A 27,035-nucleotide genomic window follows, 5' to 3' on the forward strand; every position below is an offset into this window, starting at 1 on the left:
CTGAAGTAGCTCTGCTCGAGTCGCGCTGGGGCGCTAACTCGAGCTTTCATCCCCGACTTTCGTTTTTCTTCCGTTTAAGAGTGCCATTTCTCACGCGCTCATTTGGAACCCTAGCAGGTAGCTAGTGAGGCAACTAGCGTTCCGTGGTATTAAAGGGACATATGTTTGATGGCCATATCCTTCACTGAGCAAGAGAAGCCACGTGATTTGTTTTTTCCTTCACAGAGCTGTTGAGAGGCTCGGAGTTATTACACTGGGTTTTGAGGACAAGTGAATCCCTGCTGGAAGAACATATATCTAATTTTTTGTGTGGAATACAACGCCAAGAACCATTCAAGAAAACGTTGGCAGATAAGTAGAGATCTTCTGTGTTACATATCATTTGTAATTGGTATCGTTCGTATTTGATGAACCACTGGCAAATCTGAACTACGCCAGCCAAGAACTTTTCTTTTTCTTTATTTTTACATTTTGTGCCTTTATTCTCAGGATACTTGTGGCAGTTCTTAGAGTGAGTGGTCACCTTGTTATTCAAGATATATATATATATATTTGGGGTATAGAGTTAGGGGGGAGAATTCTCATGCTTGTTCCTTGTGTCTCTATTGTATGGAGCCAGATGCAGACATAGGAGTGTGGTCTACAACCTTACCAACCCTGTCCAAAGATGGTTTCTGGCTGCCACAGTGTTATGTTTTATTTATCCATTTTTACCCCTTCCCCTTGAGTAGCCATATCTGTGGAGTGTATCTTTACCGCACGCAGGTAGTGCCGCGGATAGGGAAGGGGCGAATTAGCTTCCTTGCTCCTGCTGTACCGGCTTATTTAAGGTTAGTCAACTAGTCTCTGTTCTGACAGTCATTTAGGCTTTAGGATATGTACTAGTAGTGAATCTTAGGCAGCATATCTGTTAGGCCTCTTACTTCACAAATAGGCTCTAAGCTGTGCAATAAAGATCCAGGGTGTGCTGCTGAAATGAAAAAGGAATGTTATGTCTTGCTTATATATATATGGTCTGTTTTTTGCCAGTAGAGACAGTTAGATAGTATAAGCACAGACACACATAGTGGAGGTAGAGACAGACATGGTAGATTACATGTAACATCCTGGTCATGTGTCTAAAATCACACTGTGAGTCAAGTTTGATTTTAAATGTATCTGGGTGACTGATTTGCTTAGTTGATGTGTTTAAAAATATGGGAATGCGTGTATTCTTGAAGTCAGTTAGGCTTTAGGATATGTACTGCTAGAGAACCTTAGGCAGCATGTCTGTGAGGCCTCTTAGTTCCCAAATCGGCTCTAAGCTGTGCAATAAAGATCCAGGGTGTGCTGTTGAAATGAAAAAGGAATGTTATGTCTTTCTTATATATATATGGTCTGTTTTTTGCCGGTAGAGAGAGTGAGATAGTATGAGCACTGACACACAAAGTGCAAGCAGAGACAGACATGATAGATTACATGTAACATACTGGTCATGTGTCTAAGATCACACTGTGAGTCAAGCTTGATTTTACATGAATCTGGGTGAATAATTTGCTTAGTTGATGTGTTTAAAAATATGGGAATACATGTATTCTTGAAGTCAGTTAGGCTTTATGATATGTACTAGTAGAGAATCTTAGGCAGCATGTCTGTCAAGCAACTTAGTTTCCAAATAGGCTCTACGCTGTGCAATAAAGATCCAGGGTGTGCTGTTGAAATGAAAAATTAATGTTATGTCTTGCTTATATATATATGGTCTGTTTTTTGCCAGTAGAGACAGTGAGATAATATGAGCACAAACACACAAAGTGGAGGCAGAGACAGACATGGTAGATTACATGTAACATCCTGGTCATGTGCCTAAGATCACACTGTGAGTCAAGCTTGATTTTAAATGAATCTGGGTGAATAATTTGCTTAGTTGATGTTTTTAAAAATATGGGAATACATGTATTCTTGAAGTCAGTGTCACATACTCAGTCAGATAGAAGGATAAACTCAGAAAACTACAGGTCCCAGAATGCCTAGATAGTGATCTGTCCTTTGTGTTTATCAATTCTTTCCTTCCTCCTTCTGTTTCCTATATAGACGCCACTCAGTCATGGACTCGGGGCTTGTCACTCATTCTTTTGAGATAGCCCGAGTCCAAAGAATACAAACCGCCAGAGAAGCCATCCACCTACTAATTGTGAGGTAACAAGTTCTAAACACCCTTCGGCAGTGGATGCAAGAGGCCGCGGGTGTTTTCCTGATTTTTGAGAAGAGATCGCGTTCGCGCTGGAGCGCATCCGTGATCTATGACCTTTCGACAGAGCTGAAGTGCACCTGAAGTAGCTCTGCTCGAGTCGCGCTGGGGCGCTAACTCGAGCTTTCATCCCCGACTTTCGTTTTTCTTCCGTTTAAGAGTGCCATTTCTCACGCGCTCATTTGGAACCCTAGCAGGTAGCTAGTGAGGCAACTAGCGTTCCGTGGTATTAAAGGGACATATGTTTGATGGCCATATCCTTCACAGAGCAAGAGAAGCCACGTGATTTGTTTTTTCCTTCACAGAGCTGTTGAGAGGCTCGGAGTTATTACACTGGGTTTTGAGGACAAGTGAATCCCTGCTGGAAGAACATATATCTAATTTTTTGTGTGGAATACAACGCCAAGAACAATTCAAGAAGACGTTGGCAGATAACTAGAGGTCTTCTGTGTTACATATCATTTGTAATTGGTATCGTTTGTATTTGATGTACCACTGGCAAATCTGAACTACAACAGCCAAGAACTTTTTTTGTTCTTTATTTTTACATTTTGTGCCTTTATTCTCAGGATACTTGTGGCAGTTCTTAGAGTGAGTGGTCACCTTGTTATTCAAGATATATATATATTTGGGGTATAGAGTTAGGGGGGAGAATTCTCATGCTTGTTCCTTGTGTCTCTATTGTAGGGAGCCAGATGCAGACATAGGAGTGTGGTCTACAACCTTACCAACCCTGTCCAAAGATGGTTTCAGGCTGCCACAGTGTTATGTTTTATTTATCCATTTTTACCCCTTCCCCTTGAGTGGCCATATCTGTGGAGTGTATCTTTACCGCACGCAGGTAGTGCCGCGGATAGGGAAGGGGCGAATTAGCTTCCTCGCTCCTGCTGTACCGGCTTATTTAAGGTTAGTCAACCAGTCTCTGTTCTGACAGTCAGTTAGGCTTTAGGATATGTACCAGTAGTGAATCTTAGGCAGCATATCTGTTAGGCCTCTTACTTCACAAATAGGCTCTAAGCTGTGCAATAAAGATCCAGGGTGTGCTGTTGAAATGAAAAAGGAATGTTATGTCTTGCTTATATATATATATGGTCTGTTTTTTGCCAGTAGAGACAGTGAGATAGTATGAGCACAAACACACATAGTGGAGGCAGAGTCAGACATGGTAGATTACATGTAACATCCTGGTCATGTGCCTAAGATCACACTGTGAGTCAAGCTTGATTTTAAATGAATCTGGGTGAATAATTTGCTTAGTTGATGTGTTAAAAAATATGGGAATACATGTATTCTTGAAGTCAGTTAGGCTTTAGGATATGTACTAGTAGTGAATCTTAGGCAGCATGAAAAAATAAATAAAAGTGCTCATTTTACTAAAACCATTTATCACAGTCATTTCTTTAAGACAGAGAACTCAGCCCATGTGTTGAATATTAGACACTCTGTGTCTGTGTCTCATCTCACTCCGTGCCTGTGTCTCATCTCACTCTGTGCCTGCCCCATCTCTCTCTTTGCGTGTGTCTAATCTCACTCTGTGCCTGTGTCTCATCTCACTCTGTGCCTGTGTCTCATCTCTCTCTGTGCCTGTGTGGTGACATTATTGAAAAATGTGAAAATATAAATCCTTATTTCACACAGACACTCAGTGTGATCCTTGTCAAAAATATTAAAGACATACATTTTACCATTAAATATTTACCAGAGTGAGATGAGACACACACAAAGAGAGAAATGACACACACAAAGAGAGAGATGGGGCAGACACAAAGAGAGAGATGGGGCAGGCACAGAGTGAGATGAGACACTGGCACAGAGTGAGGTGAGACACAAGCACAGAGTGAGATGAGACACAGGCACAGAGTGAGATGAGACACAGGCACAGAGTGAGACGAGACAGACGCAAAGAGAGAGATGGGGCAGGCACAGAGTGAGATGAGACACAGGCACAGAGTGAGATGAGACACAGGCACAGAGTGAGATGAGACACAGGCACAGAGTGACATGAGACACAGGCACAGAGTGAGATGAGACACAGGCACAGAGTGAGACGAGACAGACGCAAAGAGAGAGATGGGGCAGGCACAGAGTGAGATGAGACACAGGCACAGAGTGAGATGAGACACAGGCACAGAGTGAGATGAGATACAGGCACAGAGTGACATGAGACACAGGCACAGAGTGACATGAGACATAGGCACAGAGTACCCTTTAAGGTAAGAAATGTAAACTGTGAGCAAACACAGGTTACATTATTGAAAAATGTGAAAATATAAATCAATTTCACACAGACACTCAGAGTGATCCTTGTCAAAAATGAGTGAGATAAGACACAGACACAGAGTGAGATGAGACACAGGCACAGAGTGAGATGAGACACACAAAGAGAGAAAATACACACACAAAGAGAGAGATGGGGCAGGTACAGAGTGAGATGAGACACAGGCACAGAGTGAGATGAGACACAGGCAGTGAGTGAGATGAGACCCAGGCACAGAGTGAGATGAGACACAGGCACAGAGTGAGATGAGACACAGGCACAGAGAGAGATGAGACACATGCACAGAGTGAGATGAGACACGCAAAGAGAGAAATGAGGCACACAAAGAGTGAGATGGGGCAGGCACAGAGTGAGATAAGACACAGGCACAGAGTGAGATGAGACACGCAAAGAGAGAAATGACACACACAAAGAGAGAGATGGGGCAGGCACAGAGTGAGATGAGACATAGGCACAGAGTGAAATGAGACACAGGCATAGAGTGAGATGAGACACAGGCACAGAGTGAGATGAGACATAGGCACAGAGTGAGATGAGACATAGGCACAGAGTGAAATGACACACACAAAGAGAGAGATGGGGCAGAGACTGAGTGAGATGAGACACAGGCACAGAGTGAGATGAGACACACGCAAAGTGAGAAATGACACACACAAAGAGAGAAATGAGGCAGGCACAGAGTGAGATAAGACACAGGCACAGAGGGAGATGAGACACAGGCACAGAGTGAGATTAGACACAGGCACAGAGTGAGATGAGACACAGGCACAGAGTGAGATGAGACACAGGCAAAGAGTGAGATGAGACACACAAAGAGAGAAATAAGACACACAAAGAGTGTGATGGGGCAGGCACAGAGTGAGATGAGACACAGGCACAGAGTGAGATGAGACACAGGCACAGAGTGAGATGGTGCAGGCAGAGAGTGAGATTAATAATGAAATTGTACTGCATTGTTGCTATGACACAGTTGCTGTGGTATAAACTTAGTTATGTTGTAAACTAGTGTTTATATTGTTTACTTATTGTAATTGCTATGTAGTATGTTAGTAGTGGTCTATAATATGTTATTTTTTCTTTACCACAGATTGTAATCATCTATTGAAAGATAAAAGAATATGCTGACGAAGGAAAGAAGATAAAAATATATAAACATGATTTATGGTCCAAGAAAACACCATTAGAAGATTCATCCAAAACACAATCTTCAGTGAAAAAAAAGAATGCTCCTGGTAAGCAAACAAAGGAGTTTTTAAGGAAATTAATACAATCTAAAAAAAAAGATGTTCTTTCAAAGAAAAAAAAATCCTCTGTAAATACAAAGAAAAAACAGAGCCCCTCAAAAAATGTTAGACCTTTAGAAGGAGATGATATTCTCTATAGCAATAGACAGAGAAATCAATTTATTGACATTCGTAGACGAATGTTTTATAACAGAATTGTTTTAAATTTATAAAAAAATGTAAAAATGTACAAAAAGAAGAGTGCTTTTTACAAGAAAAAAGTATAGTGAAGATTGTGGATCAGGCTTTTAAAGTGAAAAAAAAATTATACGGTTTAGTAATCAAGAGAATTTGTACACTAGATAAGGTAATCAATGTTTTGAAACAAAATGTAAGTGGAAAAGAGTAATCAATCGGACTAATTTTTGTGATGTTTTTTCTGGAGAATGGAAGCATAGTTCAAGTTGTGAGCCATTTTTTAATGAAGAAAGTTACTTTCAGGATAATGATTTAGTGCATGCAGTTGACACCAGTGGTCTAGCATATGAGGTGAAGGACGGTTGTCCGGTTGAAAAAGAAAGAAATTGTGCCTAGAAGTGCAGAAGAGGTGTTAGCTGATGACGTTTTAGGGAGAAGTCCTAAGGCTCCAGTGTATACTTGGAATTGTAGTAGTATTTGTAGTGTGCAACAGGATTCAATTGATTTGTTTCTCAATTTCTTACGGACATATACTAAGAAAAGTCTAAAACAAAAGATGAAAATGTTGCAAGAGTTAGATCCTTGCAGAGTGAGAGAAAAAACAGGTTTGCATGGGCATTCACTGGTTTGTCTTTCAAGAAAAGTATGTCAGAGTGTTTTTCACCATTTTAGGATGTTAGCAGTGCATCATAATAAAGTGAGGAAATTAGTGAGAAGGTTGTATTATGCAAAAAGTCCAGCACTTAAGCTAAAACAGTTAAACAGTGCTCTTTTGCATGGAACTGAATTAGATGTGAAAAACATTTGTGAAGAAATTGAGTTTTGTTACTTTGGTGAAAATGAGGACAGTGCAGAAACTGATACAGTAATAGAAGGTAATGTGGAAGAGAATGTACAGATTTCAAGTACAGAAAAATGTGACCATGAAATTACAAAGTTTACGGTCAATTCAAGTGAAAGGCCTAATTTTTCTTGTGTGTGTTGTCGACGAACTCATTATAAGAATCAGACTAGGTTAGTTGATTTATATGTAAAAAGTGAAATGAAAAATATTGATGAGTGGAAGGATTTTGCAACTTATTTGTTGGTAGAAAATTGTTTTGATTTGGGTTCTGATCAATGTATTTGTAAATATTGTTATAATAAATTAAATGAAAACAGAATGCCTGCTAGAGCTGTTCATAATAATCTGGAGTTGGTAGACATTCCTTCTGAATTGATAGATTTAAATACCTATGAGTCTATTCTGATTCAATGTGTGCATCCTTTTCAGGCTATTGTTCGCATGGAGCCTAAGACAGGGAAATTGCCTCCTTCGGATTTACAGAGAGGATTAAAGGGAAGAGTTATTTATTTGCCTCTAGATTTTAAGAAAAATATTGATACAATTGGTGTAGAAAAAGTAGAAGAGGAACCTCTGGTTATTCTAGTTAATGGTGTTCCAACAAAGAGTAAGAAAATCTGGCAAGAATTAGTGGCTGTTAGGAAAGTCAAAAAGGCAATGTTGTATTTGGTAAAAAATAATCACTACTACAAAAATGTATATATTGGAGAGGAGGAAACAACTGTAGAAGAAGACAGTGATTTCTCAGCTGGGCAAATTGAAAAAGTTGATGTCTCTCGAAGTGAAGAAATTTATGAACATTATAGTGTTCATCCATTCCATTCCAAAGAAGTAATGGGGAATGCTATTGACTTGTTACAAATGAAAGAAGCAAAAGGAAGTTCCATTAGTGTATGGGAAGAAAGTTTGGAATCTCGTTGTTTTCCACAGTAATTTCCAACAGGTCAAGGTGGACGATATGACGACCGACCTGTTCAAATTCCTGCATCTGAATACCGTACTTTAAGATTATATGCAGAAGATCCAAGGTTTCGTCAATGCATTCCATATTTGTTTCATCTACTGTTTGAGAGTGACTTGTCTGGACTTTCTTATGCAGTGAACCATATACTGAAAAAGTGGAGTACATCTGCAAAATGTTTCGGCAAGGGACTTTATGGATAAAGTCAAACTGCAAGACTGTATTTTGGAATCTCAGCTAATTAATCTCATGGCATGTCAGTGTAGTACTAACGAGTATTGGTACCATCGTCATGGGGAATTGAAATGTATGCTAAGAAACTTAGGAACTCCTACATGGTTCCTCACTCTTAGTTGTGCTGAGTATGCTTGGGAAGACTTACTTGAATTTCTACGAGAGGCAAATGCAAGCAATGAAAATATTGAATACAAGACACCTGGAGAACTGTGCTCTTTGGATCCAGTTAATGTATGCAGGTATTTCAATCATAGGATTGAAGCTATGATTTCTTTTATCACAAACAAAAAAAATCCTCCACTTGGAGAGGTTTTGGATTTCTTTTGGAGAAAGGAGTATCAAGCAAGAGGTGCTCCTCACATACATATGCTGCTATGGATCAAAGATGGACCCAAATTCGGAACAGATTCGGATGACACAGTGATGAGTTTCATTGAACAGTATTCTACATGTGCTGTTCCGAAAAGTATAGAAGAGAACAATTTACGAAATCAAGTTTTACACTTTCAAACCCATCGTTGTGGAAAATACTGTCGTCAAAAATACAAATCCAAGGACAAGTTCTACACAAAATGTCGTTTTGCATTTCCACGTCCAGTAAAATCGAAAGGAAGAGTGAACAATTTTATGTCTTCTCTGTGACATACTGTGACAAGAAAATCACCGAAAAATACATACAACTTAAGAAGAAAAGAAGAGTCCAAATACATAAATGACTACAACCTAGTCATTTTGTCCATGTGGAATGCTAACATGGATATTCAATATGTTGCTGACAACCCTATTGCTGTGGCTCGATATGTGACGTCTTACCTCACAAAATCAGAAAAGACGGAACTGAAGGAAATGTGGGAGGAAATTTCACATGAAAAGAGTCTAAGTAAGAAATTATACAGTTACAGTCTGAAGATGTTGTCGCATCGAGAAATTGGAGCATATGAATGTTCTGATCAGTTATCATCAGCAAGTCTACATGCCAAATCTAGAACAATCATTTGGGTGAGTCTAGGTCTTGCTGCAACACGAAACCGAGTTTTGAAATCTGTACAAGAAATAGAGTATTTGGCGGAGCAAGAACCAAACAGTACAGATATTTTGAAGACAAATATGTTGGATACATACTATCCAAATAGAAGTAGTCATCTTGAGAACGTTTGTCTTTATGAAGTTCTGCAAACCTATACTTTTAAGAGGAACCTCACAAAATATATCAATAAAGGAGTATATGCTGTAATTGGATGTGAAGGATGTCTGGTGAAACAAAGAAAAGGCCATTTGATTAATCATCGAAAATTGAGTTGTGAATCTCCTGACAAAAGGGTATTTTAATATTTAGCTTTTTCGTAACTCTTTAAGCCATGGCGTACAGAAGAGGAACTACTTGGAGATTTTCTCAGTTATGAAGATTCCTTCAATGCAACCAAGGATACCATAGAATGCCCTGTTTTTTCAAATTATCTGCAAATGTTGAATGAGGAAATACAGCAAGAAGCTACAATTGCAGCAGAGATTTCTAGAGACAGTTCTCAAGACAGTCAGAGTTCTGCTTCATTGAGTCAGGATCCACTGGGAGGACCGATTATCCCAAATGAAGCTGCCACTGCCATGGATGAAGTGGAAAGAGCCATGGAACAAGCTCAGGAGGATGTAGTTAACTTAGAAGATTTGGAAAAAGAACTCAACATTGAGCAGAGACAAATATATGACGAAGTCACAGAACAGATTAAGCATGGTTTATGTCATGAGAAAAAAGAGTGCTCATGTACATCATTTATGCCTGTCCGACTGTATGTGAGTGGAGAAGCAGGAACTGGAAAAAGTTTTCTGATTAAAGCAATTGCAACTTATCTGCAGAAAAGAACGGAGTCATCGCTGTCTTGTGTTGGTACCGCTCCAACTGGGTTGGCAGCACATAACATTAAAGGGATTACTTTACATCGTTTATTGATGCTGCCAGTAGAGCATGATAATAAATTACAATACCACAAGCTATCTAGTGAAGCTTCTTGTGAAGTTTCCAGAGTCCTAAAGAAAATGAAACTTCTTATCATTGATGAGGTAAGCATGGTATCAAACGTAATGCTTGCTTTTGTGCATTTAAGAATGCAAGCAATTCTTAAAACAGAGTATGATGTGTTATTTGGAGGCAAACACATCATTGTTTTTGAAGATCTACTGCAGCTAACTCCAGTGAAAGGACAACCAGTGTTTAAAATGCTTACGCATTAAGATACCAGGAAGTGCTTAGGAAGCATTGGAAATGTTAACATATGGTTACATTTCAAATATTGAGAACTGCTTCAAAATATGCGACAGGCAAAGGATGAAGATTATAAAAATATTCTACAAGATATAAGAATTGGAAAAGTAAGTGAGCATGGCAAAGAAGCTTTACATGCACGATTAATTTCAAATTTGTTTCCAAATGAAAACATTCTGCCAGAGAATATTTTTAAGAAAATTCCTGACAACAAATCTGTGATATTCTTGATGCCAACTCTGCAAGAATGTTCAATCTTCAACAACAAAATGTTAAAGTTAGAAAATCAAGAGATTGTGAAACTGGAAGCTATTGATAAAATAGAGCATGAAGGAGCAACTATTATTGTGTCAGAAAAATTGAAATCAAAATTGGATTCTTTAGAGAAGACAATATCTAAAACTGCTGGTTTGGAAAAGACTCTGTATGCATGTTTAAATTGTCGTATAATTTTACGACGGAATTTACATGTGGAAAGAGGTTTAGTAAATGGAGCAATGGGTCATGTTGTTGATTTTGTGAATTACCGAAATAGAGATGGAATTGAATTTATAAAAATTAAATTTCATGGTATTGAAGTACAACAAATCAGCCGTTGTTCTGCTTGATTTTTGCTTGTGAAAGATTTATATGTCCGCCGAAAACAGTTTCCTGTTTCTTTGGCATATGCGGTGACTATTCATAAATCTCATGGTTTAAGTGTAGATAGTGCTTTGGTGAATATTGGAAGTTCTGTGTTCAAGGAGGGTATGGCATATGTTGCTTTATCTCGAGTCAGAACTTTATCTGGATTGTACTTGATTGATTTTGATGAGACAAATATTAGTGCAGATCTAAATTGTGTAAAAGAATATAATAGGTTAAGAAGAGAGTATGCTCCAAATTTACCTCGATATCCTCTATTTGAAAAGCGTGCGGTAGGCCGAAAAAGAAAAAATGAGAAAAATTCTAGTGAAGTTGTAGCAAAAAGAAAAAAAGTAGATTAAGCAGTAATTGTAAGCAGAAAGGAAAAGGATTCAGTTAAATATGTTGTTGGATTTCAGTTTGAAAACAGTTCTGGTGTCAACTGCTATGTTAATGTAGTGGTTAATGTTGTTGTTTTTTCTCCAAACTTTACAAGAACAGATTGTTGAAAATCAGGATCAAAGATTTTGTTGTTTGTTGAATTCTGTGTTTCAGAAATGTAGCAGTGATAGAACAAAAATAGAAAGTGTTTCTGAAATTCGACATGTTTTAGACATATGTTCTGGTCTAAACCAGTTTTCACAGAATATTCAGCAAGATTGTCAGGAATTTCTAATGTATATGCTTTTTGTATTGCAAGATGAAGGTATAGATGCAGAAAATCTTTTTGGCCTTTCTTATAAATGGCAGCATATCTGTGACAATTGTTCCTTTTCAAGTACTACTACAATAGCCACTGAAAGATTTATATATTTGACTTTACCAGACTGCAAATCAGTGTCTTTTAATAATCTAGTTAGAGAAGCAAATCAAAACATGGTCTATACTCAATGTAAATCTGCAATGCTATCAACATTATTTATACAAAGATATGGACAGTATGTAATTTTAATGTTCCAACGATGTAGACCTGATGGAATTAAATTGACAACTTTATTTAAAAAATGTGTGTCTTCTCAATTATCAATTTCAGGAAGAACCTTTGCAACTGCAGCAAATATTTACAATGATGGTCCTTCGACAACATCAGGACATTACACAGCCTATTTAAAATGTCAAAAAGGCTGGACTAATTGTAATGATACTCAATTGACTTTCAAACAACGTTTGACTTCTGACTTACAAAATTGTTACCTAGTGTTCTTACAACCAACATTTTAGGAAAGGTAATTGGCCTATGAGGATTGGAGCAGTTAATAAAACTTAGTCTGCTGTTCAAAATTACTTTGTGAGTGAGATTGATCATGATAATAAAAAAACTTGTAATTGTCATAGAGGTAGTGTAAGTGTATCACATAGTGAGTGATATCAGTATTATAGGAAATGTTAATCATGAGTAAGCCAGAGATTGAAATATAACTATTGTTTCATGATGTAAAAGATGTTGGGAGCTTTTCTTTCAGAAACTCGGGTAAATGGAAGTATAAGAATACTATTGAGTAATTTCCAAAGAAAAGGAGTTCCATATACTATTTGGCCTCGTGGAAAAGTACGTGGATCAAAAGTGAGTTAAGATATGTTTTTTTCTAAATTTTACATTATTTATTGAAACGTTGTATGGGTTTTTTAAACACAATCTTTTTTATTGTGTTTTTTTTTGCCCGCTGTCATATGATGAGTAGTATTGAACTCACTGTTTTAAGTGAAATTCAATATATTCTGAGAACAGCAAAAATAAACCATATAACATGTTGTACAAGTTATTTTGTATTTCGTATTGTGAAATATATATTATACTCCCCTTGTCTCACGCTCACTCACCTTTTTCAACCCGATATCACTCCTCTTTCTTCAACCTCACTGCCCTTCTCTCACCCTCCCTCACCTCCCTTCCCTTATTCCACTTCCCTCACTTATCCTCATTCCTCATCCTTAACTCCCCTTACCCTCACTCTCCTCCTACAGTCAACTGTTCCCAGTTCCTTTGCTTCATTCCCCTTCCCCTTCTTTCCTTCCTTTGCTCCCTCAGCCATTCCTCTTCCTTCACTCACCTTACTCCACTTCACTCACTCCTTCTCTCACTCCCACTGTCCTCTCACATCCTCACTCCCCTTCTCTCACTCTCTCTCTCTTAGCCTCACTCTCTACATCCTCTCACTCTCTCACTCCTTTTCCGTCATGCTCACTCCCTATAACTCAGCTACACTCCCTCACTTATCTTGCTTTGCTCCCTCACTCAGTCCCTTTTTGTCACTATTTCCTTCACTCTTTCTATCCCCTCACTCCCTCACTCCCCTTGTCTTACCCTCACTCACTTTTATCCACCCTCTTTCACCCCTCTTTACTCACGTTCTCTGCTGTTCTCTCACCCCCGTTCCCTTACTCCGGTTCCCTCACTACCCCTCATTCCCCATCCTTCTCTCCCCTTCCCTTTACTTTCATCCCCCACTCACCTTCTCTCAGTACCTATGCTTCAGTCCTCTTCCCCTCTATTCCCTTCCTTCGCTCACTCACTCATTCCCCTTTCCTCACTCACCTTACTCCACTTCACTCACTCTTTCTCTCAGTCCCTCTGTCCTGTCACATCCTCATTCTCCTTCCGTCACTCCCTCTCTCTTAGCTTCACTACCTCCGTCCCCTCACTCTCTCACTCCTCTTCCATCACGCTCAATCCCTATAACTCACCTACACTCCCTCACTTACCTTTCTATGCTCCCTCACTCAGTCCCCTTCTCTCACTCTTTCCTTCACTCCCTCTGTCTCCTCACTCCCTCACTCCCCTTGTCTCACGCTCACTTGCCTTTACCCACCCTTTATCACCCCTCTTTTCTCAACCTCACTGCTCTTCTCTTACCCTTCCTCACCGCCATTCCTTTACTCCGCTTTCCTCACTTATCCTCATTCCCTATGTTCACTCCCCTTCCCCTCACTCACCTCCCACACTCACCTTCTTTCAGTCCCCCTGCTTTACTTCCCTTCCCCTCTCTTCCCTTCCTTCGCTCCCTCACTCATTCCCCTTCCCTCACTCACCTTACTCCACTTCACTCACTCCTTCTCTCACTCCCACTGTCCTCTCACATCCTCACTCCCCTTTTCTCACTCTCTCTCTCTTAGCCTCACTCTCTCCATCCTCTCACTCTCTCATTCCTCTTCCGTCACGCTCACTCCCTATAACTCACCCACACTCCCTCACTTACCTTTCTTTGTTCCCTCACTCAGTTCCTTTCTGTCCCTCCTTCCTTCACTCCCTCTGTCCTGTCACATCCTCACTCCCCTTCCCTCACTCTCTCACTCTTACCCTCACTCCCTCCATCCCCTCACTTTGTCACTCCCCCTTCCCTCACACTCACTCCCTTTAACTCACGAACACTCCCTTATTTACCTTTCTATGGTCCCTTACTTAGTCTCCTTCTCTCACTCCTTCCTTTACTACCTCTATGTCCTCACTCCCTCACTCCCCTTGTCTTACGCTCACTTGCCTTTAACCACCCTCTATCACTCCTCTTTCCTCAACCTCACTGCCCTTCTCTCACCCTCCCTCACCTCCCTTCCCTTATTCCACTTCCCTCACTTATCCTCATTCCCCATCCTTAACTCCCCTTACTCTCACTCTCCTCCTACAGTCACCATTTCCCAGTTCCTCTGCTTCACTCCCCTTCCCCTTCTTTCCTTCCTTTGCTCCCTCAGTCATTCCCCTTCTCTCACTCACCTTACTCCACTTTACTCACTCCTTCTCTCACTCCCTCTGTCCTCTCACTTCTTCACTCCTCTTCCCTCACTCCCTCTCTGTTACCCTCACTCCCTCTATCCCCTCACTCTCTCACACCCCTTCACTCACTCTCACTTACCTTCCATTCCTCATTGTCGTGAATGCACCCTCACTCACTCCCCTTCCCTGTCACTCACTCCCCTTTCCTTACTCCCCTTTCCTCCATTAGTTCTGATAACTCACATTCCTTTAGTATCTTACTCACCTTCAGTTATTTTCTCTCTCCCTCTCTTGCTCTCTGTCACTGAATCTATCCACCTCATTATCCTCTTAGTAATTTGCTCTCCCTCTATTTCTTTTTCTGTTAGACCCGGCCTCATGGCGTGGTCCTCCCTGACCCTTAGCCACACCCTTCCGAGCTGTACCCCACAACAGACCCCTGAGTCCCCCGGCCTAGCCAACCCTTCCCTCCATGTTACACACACCCGTCCCCGGACTGCCCCGTCCGTGCCTCCATCTTCCCGGGCCCGTAGGCACTGTGTGCCCACTTCCCGGCATCTAAGATGGCCGCCCGATCCAGCACGGCCTAGGCCGAGAGGCGCCACGCTGGCTGGAGGACAGCGCGCTCCCCTTGAGTGAGAGAGGGAGGAGCAGTTTCTCTCACACCTCCGACCTCCCCTCGAGAGATGGGTTTCGATCGCCCCTCCAGCCACCCTGCGGGCTGGCTCCACGCCTGCTGTGTGTCTGGGACTCCTCCCGAACCTGACATGAATGGATCAAAGGGCCGCGTGGCAGGAAACCCCAACAAGCGGCCCCCAGGTGCCAAGACCCCCGCATACCAGAACTCCGGAGATCAAGGAGGAGCAGTCCTATAACTGGGGATGCTCCGGGACTATCGGGCAGATTAGACTCTGGGACGACGAGAGCCCTGCTGACGTGGTCGCGGCTCGCTTGGCAGAGAAGGACTTCTGCTGGAACCACCTGAGCCCTGCTGAGCGACTCGGGGCTCCCTTGCAACTTTGGAACACCTGAGCCCTGCTGAGTGACTCACGGCTCCCCTACAACTTTGGAACCCCTGAGCCCTGCTGAGTGACTCGCAGCTCCCCTGAAGATCGTAAGACCTCCAACATCCTGCTTGAGCCCTGCTGAGTGACTCGCGGCTCCCTGACTCTCTTGGTCAGGCTGGACCCCAAAGATGGCATCGTATCCCCCGGCTCGAGGATTGAGAGCTGTGCGCCGGATACGCACCGATATTGACACTGAACCATAAGACTGTCCCGCTACCCCTACCCTGACCGAGACTCTATGGGCCCTTGCCCTATTTGTAACTACCTGCCTTTGCCGATCATAAAGATCCTTTTGAATCAAGAGATAAAGAAACGTTCTTAAGAAGCTACGGTGTGGTGTCTCTTTGTCGTGTGGTGTTGGTATAGTGTGTACAATCCTAGATTCGAGACTCTCCCCCTGAGAAGTCTCCCGCCAGTGCTCGTCTTGTACTTAGGAAGGTGAGCCCCAGGGTGGTCAGGTACACTTCCTGCTCGCCCCTGAGGTCGCCGTCCAACATTTCCCCTCTCTCTTTCCTTCAGTATTCCTTTGTTTCTCTTTCTGTGTCCTTCACTCATACTTTATCTCTTAGTACCTTTTTTATGACTTTTAATCTCCTGCCTTGTCTCTTATATTTTGAAATATATATTATAAAAATTATAACTTTTTTTTCCTCTTCCACAGATATTACATTTAGTAAAAATATGTAATTAAGTTTACATTACTTATAAGGTAAGTTTGACAAACAAAATTTAGTTTCTCATCACTCTTTTCCTTAACCTCACTACTCTTATCTCACCCATCCTCACCCCCGTTACCTTACTCTGCTTTCCTCACTTATCCTCATTCCCCATGTTCACTCCCCTTCCCCTCACTCACCTCCCACACTCACCTTCTTTCTGTCCCCCTGCTTCACTTCCCTTCCCCTCTCTTCCCTCCCTTCGCTCCCTTACTCATTCATCATCCCTCACTCACCTTACTCTACTTCACTCACTCCTTCTCTCACTCCCACTGTCTTCTCACATCCTCACTCCCCTTCTCTCACTGTCTCTCTCTTAGCCTCACTCTCTCCATTCTCTCACTCTCTCACTCCTCTTCCGTCTCACTCACTCCCTATAACTCAGCCACACTCCCTCACCTTTCTTTCTTTGCTCCCTCACTCAGTCCCTTTCTGTCACTCTTTCCTTCACTTCCTCTATCCCCTCACTCCCTCACTCCCCTTGTCTTACCCTCACTCACTTTTATCTACCCTCTTTTACCTCTCTTTACTCACGCTCTCTGCCGACCCTCACCCTCCTTCACCCCGTTCCCTTACTCCGGTTCACTCACTACCCCTTATTTCCCATCCTTCTCTCCCCTTCCCTTTACTTTCATCCCCCACTCACCTTCTCTCAGTACCTATGCTTCAGTCCTCTTCCCCTCTATTCCCTTCCTTCACTCACTCACTCATTCCCCTTCCCTCACTCACCTTACTCCACTTCACTCACTCCTTCTCTCACTCCCTCTGTCCTGTCACATCCTCATTCTCCTTCCCTCACTCCCTCTCTCTTAGCCTCAGTACCTCCGTCCCCTCACTCTCTCACTCCTCTTCCGTCACGCTCACTCCCTTTAACTCACCTACACTCCCTCACTTACCTTTCTATGCTCCCTCACTCAGTCCCCTTCTCTCACTCTTTCCTTCACTCCCTCTGTCTCCTCACTCCCTCACTCCCTTTGTCTCACGCTCACTTGCTTTTATCCACCCTCTATCACCCCTCTTTCCTCAACCTCACTGCTCTTCTCTTACCCATCCTCACCCCCGTTACTTTACTCCGCTTTCCTCACTTATCCTCATTCCCCATGTTCACTCCCCTTCCCCTCACTCACCTCCCACACTCACCTTCTTTCAGTCCCGTTGCTTCACTTCCCTTCCCCTCTCTTCCCTTCCTTCGCTACTTCACTCATTCCCCTTCCCTCACTCACCATACTCCACTTCACTCACTCCTTCTCTCACTCCCTCTGTCCTGTCACATCCTCATTCTCCTTCATCAATTCACCCTCACTCACTCCCCTTCTGTCATTTGTTCCTTCAGTCATTTCTCCCCTTCACATACATTCTTTTTTTTTTTAAACAGAATATAGCTTTTTTTGGAGAATTGGAGGTAGTTCTAAAAAGAACTTTTTTTTTTCTTCTTTTTTAGATGTTATATTTTTTTTAAAGTTTTTTAGAAAGATTTTAAACTTTTTTTGGTTTTTTTGGGGGGAGAAAAAACAAAACCAGGGAATCCAAAACTGCTCAACAGGAGCAAAAAAAAGGGGGAAAATTAGTGGTGGGTGGAGCAGCGGTGGTCTTGTTTTTTATGAGCAATAAGTTCAATCCTCTGCTCCCATAACAAAGCAGTTCATCACAGTCCATCCAGACAATTTTGATGTCTGCAAAGACCGGCTGTATATTCGGAATCGATCTTGCAGCTTGACTTCCCGAAGGTGTTGCTCCACCAGTCGAGGTGCTGCCGCCATCTGCTGGGGGATTGCGTGCCAGGTCCCTGACACTCTCCCTTGCATAGTTGATGGGGTGTCTTCTTTCAACATGCCTTATTAAAGTGGCATTCCCAAAGCTGTATTTTTATTTGGATTCCCTCTTGATAAGCTGGTGGCACAGATCTTGCAGCACACCTTTGCCGCATTTACCTTCTTTTCTCCTTCGGGGAAGGTAAAAAATTTCCAGATGTAGAAACACCCTGACCCCCTAGGCCTGCTCAGGGGGTCCAACAAGGACTCCAAGGCCAAAAAATATATATATATTTTTTTTAAATCGCGGGGTATGAAGTACCGTACTCTGTACTGTACTGTGTACCTTCCCGAGCACGAGCTGCATGGTCATTGGTTGTGCCTCGGTAGAACCGATGCACAAGAAAGCAGTGAAACAAACGTGCAAAACACGCAAAGGGGGCAGGGTAGAAACACCCTGACCGCCTAGGCCTGCACAGGGGGTCCAACGAGGACCGCAAGGCCCCAAAAAAGTATCATTTTTTTTAAATCACTGGGTACAAAGTACGGTAGTCTGTACTGTATTCTGTACTGTACTCTGTACCTTCCCGAGCACGAGCTGCATGGTCATTGGCTGTCAACTGTCAGTCAACACTCCAAACCAGGAAGTGTTGGCAGCCATCTTGTGCCTCGGTAGAACCGAGGCACAAGAAAGCAGTGAAACAATTGTACAAAACACGCAAAGGGGGCAGGGTAGAAACACCCTGATCCCCTAGGCCTGCTCAGGGGGTCCCACAAGGTCCCCCAAGGCCAAATAATATATATATTTCTTTTTTTTAAAATGGCGGGGTACAAAGTACTGTACTCTGTACCTTCCCGAGCGCATACTGGAGGTTCCTGGTGGGCTAGTTGGCCCCCAGGGACCTCCAGTATGCAAGGGGAATTAGTTCCCCCTCTTCAAACGCGCCAGGGGGCTGCGTTGCAGAAAGGTGGGAAAAGGGGCGTGGCCTCATTACAACTCTCTGAAATGCAGCCCCCTGGCGCATACTGGAGGTTCCTGGTGGGCTAGTTGGCCCACAGGGACCCCCAATATTCAAGGGAAATTACTTCCCCCTCTGCAAACACGCCAGGGGGCTGCGTTGCAGAGAGGTGTAAAAAGGGGCATGGCCTCATTACACCTCTCTGCAAGGCAGCCCCCTGGAGCATACTGGAGGTTCCTGGTGGGCTAGTTGGCCCTGAGGGGGCCTCCAGTATGCAAGGGGAATTAGTTTCCCCTCTGCATACCCGCCAGGGGGCTGCGTTGCAGAGAGGTGTAATGAGGCCACGACCCTTTTTACACCTCTCTGCAAGCAGCCCCCTGCGCATACTGGAGGTTCCTGGTGGGCTAGTTGGCCCCCAGGGACCCCCAGTATGCAAGGGGACTTAATCCCCCAACTTAGAACACGCTACAGGGCGCGTTTGTACAGAGGTGAAGGTAGGGGGTGGGACTTGAGGTGATGTGAGTGCAAACATGCCCTGTGGCACGTTTTAAGATGGGGAATTAATTCCTCTTCAGTCCAGAGGTCCCCTAGCGGGCAACTAGTCCAACAGGTATCTCCAGTAAGTGCCACGGAGCTGTGTCGCAGAGTGTTGTAAAAAGGGGGCGTGCCCTCGGAACACCTCTCTGCAACACAGCTGCCTGGCGCATGCTGGAGGTACCTGGTGGGCTAGTTGTCTCACAGGGGACCTCAGGATTGAAGAGGAATTAATTCCCCAATCTAGAACACGCCACAGGGCGTGTTTGCACACGTTTCCTCAGACCCTGGCCCCTTCCTTCACTATTAAGCAAAATATTCCTGTAAAATCAGCCGAACTACGAATTCCAATCTATTCACCTGTTATCACAAGAAACGTCAGTGCTGCATCTTTGAGCGCACTACTGATCCTGAAAAGTAATTCTAACCATACTTACAGTAACTTGAATTTCCTTCCATAGGCTAACATTGACTGGTTTCACTTGGAAATTTTTCAAAGTGTGGAGTTTTGGAACTTTAAAAAATTCCTCTAAAATCAGCCGAACTACGAATTCCGATTTACTCCCCTGTTATCAGGAGAGACCTCAGTGCTGCATCTTTCAGCCCACTACTGATCCTGAAAAGTAATTCTAATCGTAGTTACAGTAACTTGAATTTCCTTCCATAGGCTAACATTGACTGGTTTCACTTTGAAATTTTTCCTAAGTGTGGAGTTTTGGAACTTAAAAAAATTCCTCAAAAATCAGTCGAACTACGAATTCCAATTTACTCACCTGTTATCAGGAGATACCTCAGTGCTGCATCTTTCAGCTCCCTACTATTCCTGAAAAGTAAATTTAACTGTACTTACCAGTAACTTGAATTTCCTTCCATGGGATATCATTGCCTGCTTTATAAAATATATATAAATTAAACAAATATTAAATAAATAAAAAATATATTACAATTTCAATATTTTTTTAAAACATTTTTTCAATTTATATTAAAAATATGTAATGTAATTTAAAAAATAAAATATCTACAAATAAATACTTTAAAACAATGTAGTAAATTAGTATAAAAAAATATAACAATTAATACATTTAAAAATTATCATTTAAAAAAACCTTTGAAATTCTCTGAAAAAACCATAGGTTTCAGCCACGTTATAGTTAGGAATTAGCATTTAAAAAACCTTTGAAATTCACTGAAAAAACCATAGGTTTCAGCCACGTTATAGTTAGGAATTAGCATTTAAAAAACCTTGCAAATTCACTGAAAAAACCATTGGTTTCACACATGTTATAGTTAGCTGGACATTTCACTCATACAAAACCATTGAAATTCCCCTGTTATAGTTAGTTCAGCTAACTATAACTCACGCGCCCGCAATGCACTGCTGATGACGTCACATCACTCATGACATGGTCAGTGACATCACTCATGACATCACCCGAGCAGATAACAAAATCACCTGTTCGTAATGCCACGACTACTGCTGCGGAAATGAAGTGAGCTCCCACGATATGTAGTTATATAAATACTATACATTACCCCTTCACGTCCCAAATCCAAAATGTAACTTATGTGGGAGACTGACTATCAGCATTCCTTTTCTTTAAAGTTCTGGGGCTTAATTTGGAGAAAGATACATCATACCTCATGCAATGCCAGGACTACACAAACTCTTTATTATTTTTATAACAGATTATATATTATCCCGCTTTCTTTGCATAAATACAACACAACTCTTCCAACAACCCTCCCTGGCACCTACCTACATATGTTTTTTTAATGTCCAACAATTACAATCTTTTGGCTGCATATATGTAGAACTATCTCTACTACTTGTTCCATTAACTTCTCTTTTTGATATTCAATGCATCTTTCTGGGAAGTTCCTCATGTTCTTGGCCAGCACACTCCAAACTAGGTAAATGTTTAGACATATCACTTGCCAATGTGTTTCAAGTTATCACATCTAACTGGAAGAACACCACAAATGTAAATGTTACTAGCTGGTGTAATCTTCTTTGTTCTCACCATAGACTTCATACAGCATCGGCTACATCTACATTACATATGATTAATAGGGACCTCCACTTACTGGTTACTTAAACAAGAAGCATAACCCCTCCAATGATTCTACAATGGTTTTTCAGCCCCATGACTGTTTTTCCCTTTCTTTTTTATTATCATATATAGTTTGTACCATTGCCTTTATATGAGATGAGCTGTTACATGACAAGAAGTTGCTATATGAAATAAGTCATTATATGATATAAGTTTATTATGTGATGCATATATTGATATATACTACATATGTTCTTATTTTTCCCTCATTCCCTTCTTTTCCCCCTCTTCTTCTCTTCTCTATCTTCTTTCGTTTTTCTTCGTTTTTCTTTCTTTTTCTTTCATTGCAAAATATAAAAATGCAATTTCGTAAGTGCAGAATTACAATACTATCTCAATACGTTCATTGTACAATTGAACTCATCTTTATTTAAATGCAAACTTTGTTTATAATTAATCTATTCCATAACCTGGAATTTTATTCTAAGCAAAAGAAAATTCTGTACATTTGTATTACATTATAATAAAGCTTTTATTAAACTAAAAAATAAAAATAGGCCAGTGTTTATTTAAGATTTTCTTGATGATGTTGGAGGAGTTTTTCCATGTACTCACACAAATAAGAGATTTTCGGCCAGATGTAGGTAATCACATATACTGATTCCTAAATACCAAATTTTACCGATTCGGTATTTAGGAATCGGTAAATGTGATGTAGCTAATGATTCGGTAAATATTACTGAATCGGTAATATTCGGAATTTACTGATTCGGTATTTACCGATTCAGTATTTACCGAATCGGTAATTCCCATTCATTCCTATGGGCCTGGAGGCCCATAGGAGGTACCGATTCTGTAACTGCCGAATTGGTAATAAGGGGAAGACTTACAAGGGTGGCAGGGTGTCACATTGACACCCTGTTTCACCCCTGAATAGTGCATGGGTGCACATGTGGCACACATACATGCCCTAAGGGCATGTATGTGTGCCACATGGCACTGTTAAAAAAGCCTAAAATTGCTTTTTTAACGGTTTTCGATATTTACCACCAACTTGTAGTTGGTGGTAAATAACGAATCCTTAAATGAGGAATGCACTTACTTGAGTGCTCCCAACATTAGGGATTCGGTAAATTACCAAATCGGTATTTTAAAGATTTGGTAATTTACCGATCACTTAAATTACCTACCGTTTCGGTAAATTACCGAATCCTTCAATTTGGCCTCCTACATCTGAAAAGCCTAATACCGGTCGGTAACGGCAAAAATTCTGTAATTTCGGCCGTTACCGACTGGTATTATGCTACCTACATCTGGCCCTTGGTCTCCTTCTTCCCACTTGTTTTAAGTAGTGATTCTCTTGGGGCATTGTTAGCTTGTTGATTTGCTTTGGTGATAATTCCCTTCGGGTATTCTGTCAAGAAATTTCTTCGCGAGGATTTCAGCTTCTTGTTGAAATTGTTCAGGTCAGAGCAATTCCTCCTAATTTACAAGAACTGTCCTACTGGACAATTCTCTATGAGTGCACAAGGTGTGTGCGCTAATGAAGTGGAGTAGACTGTTCTTGCCTGAGGTTTTGTGTAGGTAGTGGTGGACAGTTTTCCAAAGCTTGCCTTGATTGTTATTGTTGTAATCTATGCCTGTTTTCTGCATGTGTACCATATTTATATACTTGGTATCTTCCCTGCCTTCCCAACCCGCCTTTCCCTCACCCTTGGTACGTCCCTACCCAAGAATGTTAGAGTGAAGGTCACCTTAGAATGTTGGGTGCCTCAGTTGCCAGGTGGTGCCTGAGGATATGGTTTGAATTAACGACTTCTCTTCATCATCCGGTGTCAGCAGTTTATCTTAATAGTTATGTCTAGAAAATGCACTGTCTGGTTGTCTGAAGTCCTTGTTAAGTTTAAGAAGGAGTTTCTGTTGTTCAACCATTACAGAAAGACCAGTGTGTTTCCATTGTTGCCATGCCAGATCACAATGATGTTGTCTATAAATCGGCAGTTCGGGCTGGACTGTTCCCATGAGGAACAGGGTCAAGACTGATTTGCATATGGCTGGGTCTGAACTGGGGTGGCGAAGTGAGGTAAAGAAGGTTGATGGATTCACCCCTTAACTAATAGTGACTGGGGTGAGTATCAAAAAAGTTTCAGCGCTCCATCCATCCTCTCATTGTGGTTGCTTCGTCTCTATATCAGCGCATTGGTGTATCTCACTTTTATAGAGGTTGATAGACCAGATGTTCTCTTCCTCAAACCAGCAGACGTATAGACATGCTATGCTGGGCGCAAATGTGCTTTCCTTTAAAGTCCGGTGTCATTGGAGGTAGATTTTGACTTCAAAGGCAAAGTAATTCTTTGGAAGGCCAGTTTGGCCAGTCTCATGATCCAGTCAATGGGTGCAACCCAGTTTCACTCCTGATTGTGTAGTAGGTCTGTGATCACCCTAAGGCTGTCCAACTGGGAGATGCTTGTGTACAGTGATGGAGCAGGGGAGAGACAAAAAATGTTGTGTACCCCTTGTAAAGTCATTCTCTCATAACCGTAATATTATTAATTTTGTGAAGCATGTAAACTAATAAACCAAAAGCACCTGAATTTAACACAACACACAGGAAAACAAACTGCTGTTTTGCAAAACATTAATTTGCTAATAAAAACAATGAGTCATACTAATATAGAGATGTGATATTGTAGATATAACTGAATAAAGGTATGTGTTTTGTGCTTATATTAAAAGTGCGTGATACGAGTAACAAGTTATGAGTGCATGGCCTATGCTCGAAGCAAGAGATGTCAAGGCCAGCCTGGCCTATGAACGGGAGATGTGCTAAAGGATGCCTGCATTTAAAAGCTTGGGAAAGGAAGAAGTTGAAACTTGAATATGTAGAATGGTTATAAAAAATGAATGACAAGTACAAATGTGAACATTAAGTCATGAAAAAACATGGAAAATGACTGTGTAAATTCACAAACTGGTTTGAACAAGGTGGACATGAGGTGATCATCACCACCCCTCTAATGGACCAATAAGAAATGAGTGCGGACCCTAAAAGTTTCAATTTTGGTTTTAGATAGTTAGTGAAAAGGGTATAAAAGAGCTTGTGTGAATGAAGTAAAAAAGTTGGTTCTGTGGACTTTATTACGCACCACAACATGCTGTCGGTTTGAACAAATTTATGGTGCAAGAGACTTCGAAATATTTTGGACTTTATTATTTTGATGGGGAAAAGAAACGAGATTGGGTGCGGAGATTTTATGTTGGGAGGGAGACATCGAGGATGTTAGAAAGACAGTCAGCTTGGGAACCTGTTCTATGCAGTTCTGTCATCTTCCTATGGCAGATTGGGAATATGTTTTCTAAAATTTTCATTTCTTAAATGTATTCAATAAATGTTTTAGAATGTGTTTGTCTAATAAGAATTTGTTATTATAAAATGTTCCTTTCCTAATGTATCTAGATAAAATTCTGTAAAATATAAACTTGAGTCTTTTTTTATTTGAATAAAAAGTCATGACAATCAAATGTGAAGAAGTTATGGGAATATTGTGATTGAGCTGGACTTAATCGCCATCAACTGTTTCCTACTAATTGGTCCATCGACCAAATGTTTATTCCTTATGACTGTTGAGTATTTGAAATGTACATAATGTATAGAAATAGAGTATAGGTTAATGAGGTACCTGGCTTATCCAGCAGCTCGCCTTCTTTTCACTGATTCAGGGGCAGTGTGTTATTGTGTGTGAATGTGTGACTCGCGTTGGGAGTGGATATATGTAACAAGGTAGTTACATGGAATTGTGCATTGTCTAGTTTTAAAGTTTGATAACACAAGAAGGTGTTATGTTAGGGAATTCTTGTGTGAGTCATGTTAAATGAATAGCATTAGGTATCCTTGTAAAACTCTGGACTTAATTTTCAGGAGCAGTATAGTCTCTACAAGTGTTTTATCCCCAGAGAAAATGGGTTTGCCTTCTGCTTGATAGAAGGGTAAAATAGAGGGCAGTGCTACTTTATCGCCGAAACTAAATTCTGTGGTAGGGTAGAGATAAGCGCTGCCTACTAGAAATACAGAATTCTTGTGTACTCGAACAAACTATCTCTTTGGTTTAGTGAAATAGACAAGGGAAATGTTTTGTGTTGTAACTAACTGATTTTAGTTGTATAAAATAAATAAATACTGTGCCGATAAATTTTGTAAAGGAGGGGTCAGCAGAAGCGAGAGTAGAGCTGACATCAGCAAGAGTCGCGCTGGGCTAGGTCCAAGTGACTGTAATGTATACAGTTTTCATTGCTGCATCAGCGAGAATCGCTCTGGAATAGTTCTGTGTGATTGTTATGTGTACTGATCTGATTGGTGCGTTTGTGTGAGTTGCGCTGGGATAGGTCAGAATATCGGAACAGACTGAAAGGGAGAGTACAATTTTGTTTTGAGTAAAAAAAACAAAGATTTTTAAATGGATTATAACTATGAACAAGACAAGGAGAAACTTTCATGGTTCAAGAAAATTAAGAATCTTTTTAAGAAAGACAAAGAAATAGTCACTACAGAGGGAAAAATCCTTCCTCTGCCGAAAACGCCTGCATCATACATGATGACAAAATATGCCTATCATACTTGTATATGGCTAGAGAACTGGGTGAAATATACTCAAAATGATGGAGTATTGGCATTTCCAGAAATAGGTTTGTTTAGCACAGTGGTGTTACAAAATTTAAGAGAAAAAATGATGAAACTCGAGCCAAGACCTAGACCAACACAATTTGAAGCCTTGATGGAATGGGAAGATGAGATGTGTGAAAGAGAAAGAGAGATATTTAGAGATACAAAAGAAAACCGATGTAGTCCAAGAGGATTATGGGAAACTACACATGAGAGTAGGATGAAAAGATGGAGATGTGCTGATATGTGGGATGAATGTATCCTATGCGAACAGTTGATGATACAGTAGGGAGAAAGTGTACAGAGAAAAGAAAACATCAAATACTAACAAAAAGGTGGTTGTGGATTTAGTGACACAGAAGAAAAGGTGTTGAAGGACATTCTAAATAGGAGACCCCCTCCATATCAACCAACTTCTGCAGTGGTGACACCAAATGCACCGCCAATGGAGATTGGAATAACAGAAACCCCAAACCGATATTCCAAAGTAAAAAGTATCTCTGAAGAGCAGGAGATAATACAAATTGAAAAACCTAGTACCTCTGAATTAAAAAGATCTACAAAAGAATTAGTTGAGAAAATAAAAGAATTAACGAAAAATGTAGAAGCTGTAACTGTGCCAGTAACTATAGGTCCTGTAATACCGGTCTTTGAGAATCAGACAATAGATGAGCATTCGTTAACGATTCCTTTGAATTCCAGTATGCAAAAAGTAAGAGAAAAAATGTATCCTGAC

This window comes from Lissotriton helveticus, chromosome 8 (genome assembly GCF_964261635.1).
Source record: "Lissotriton helveticus chromosome 8, aLisHel1.1, whole genome shotgun sequence".
NCBI lineage: Eukaryota > Metazoa > Chordata > Amphibia > Caudata > Salamandridae > Lissotriton > Lissotriton helveticus.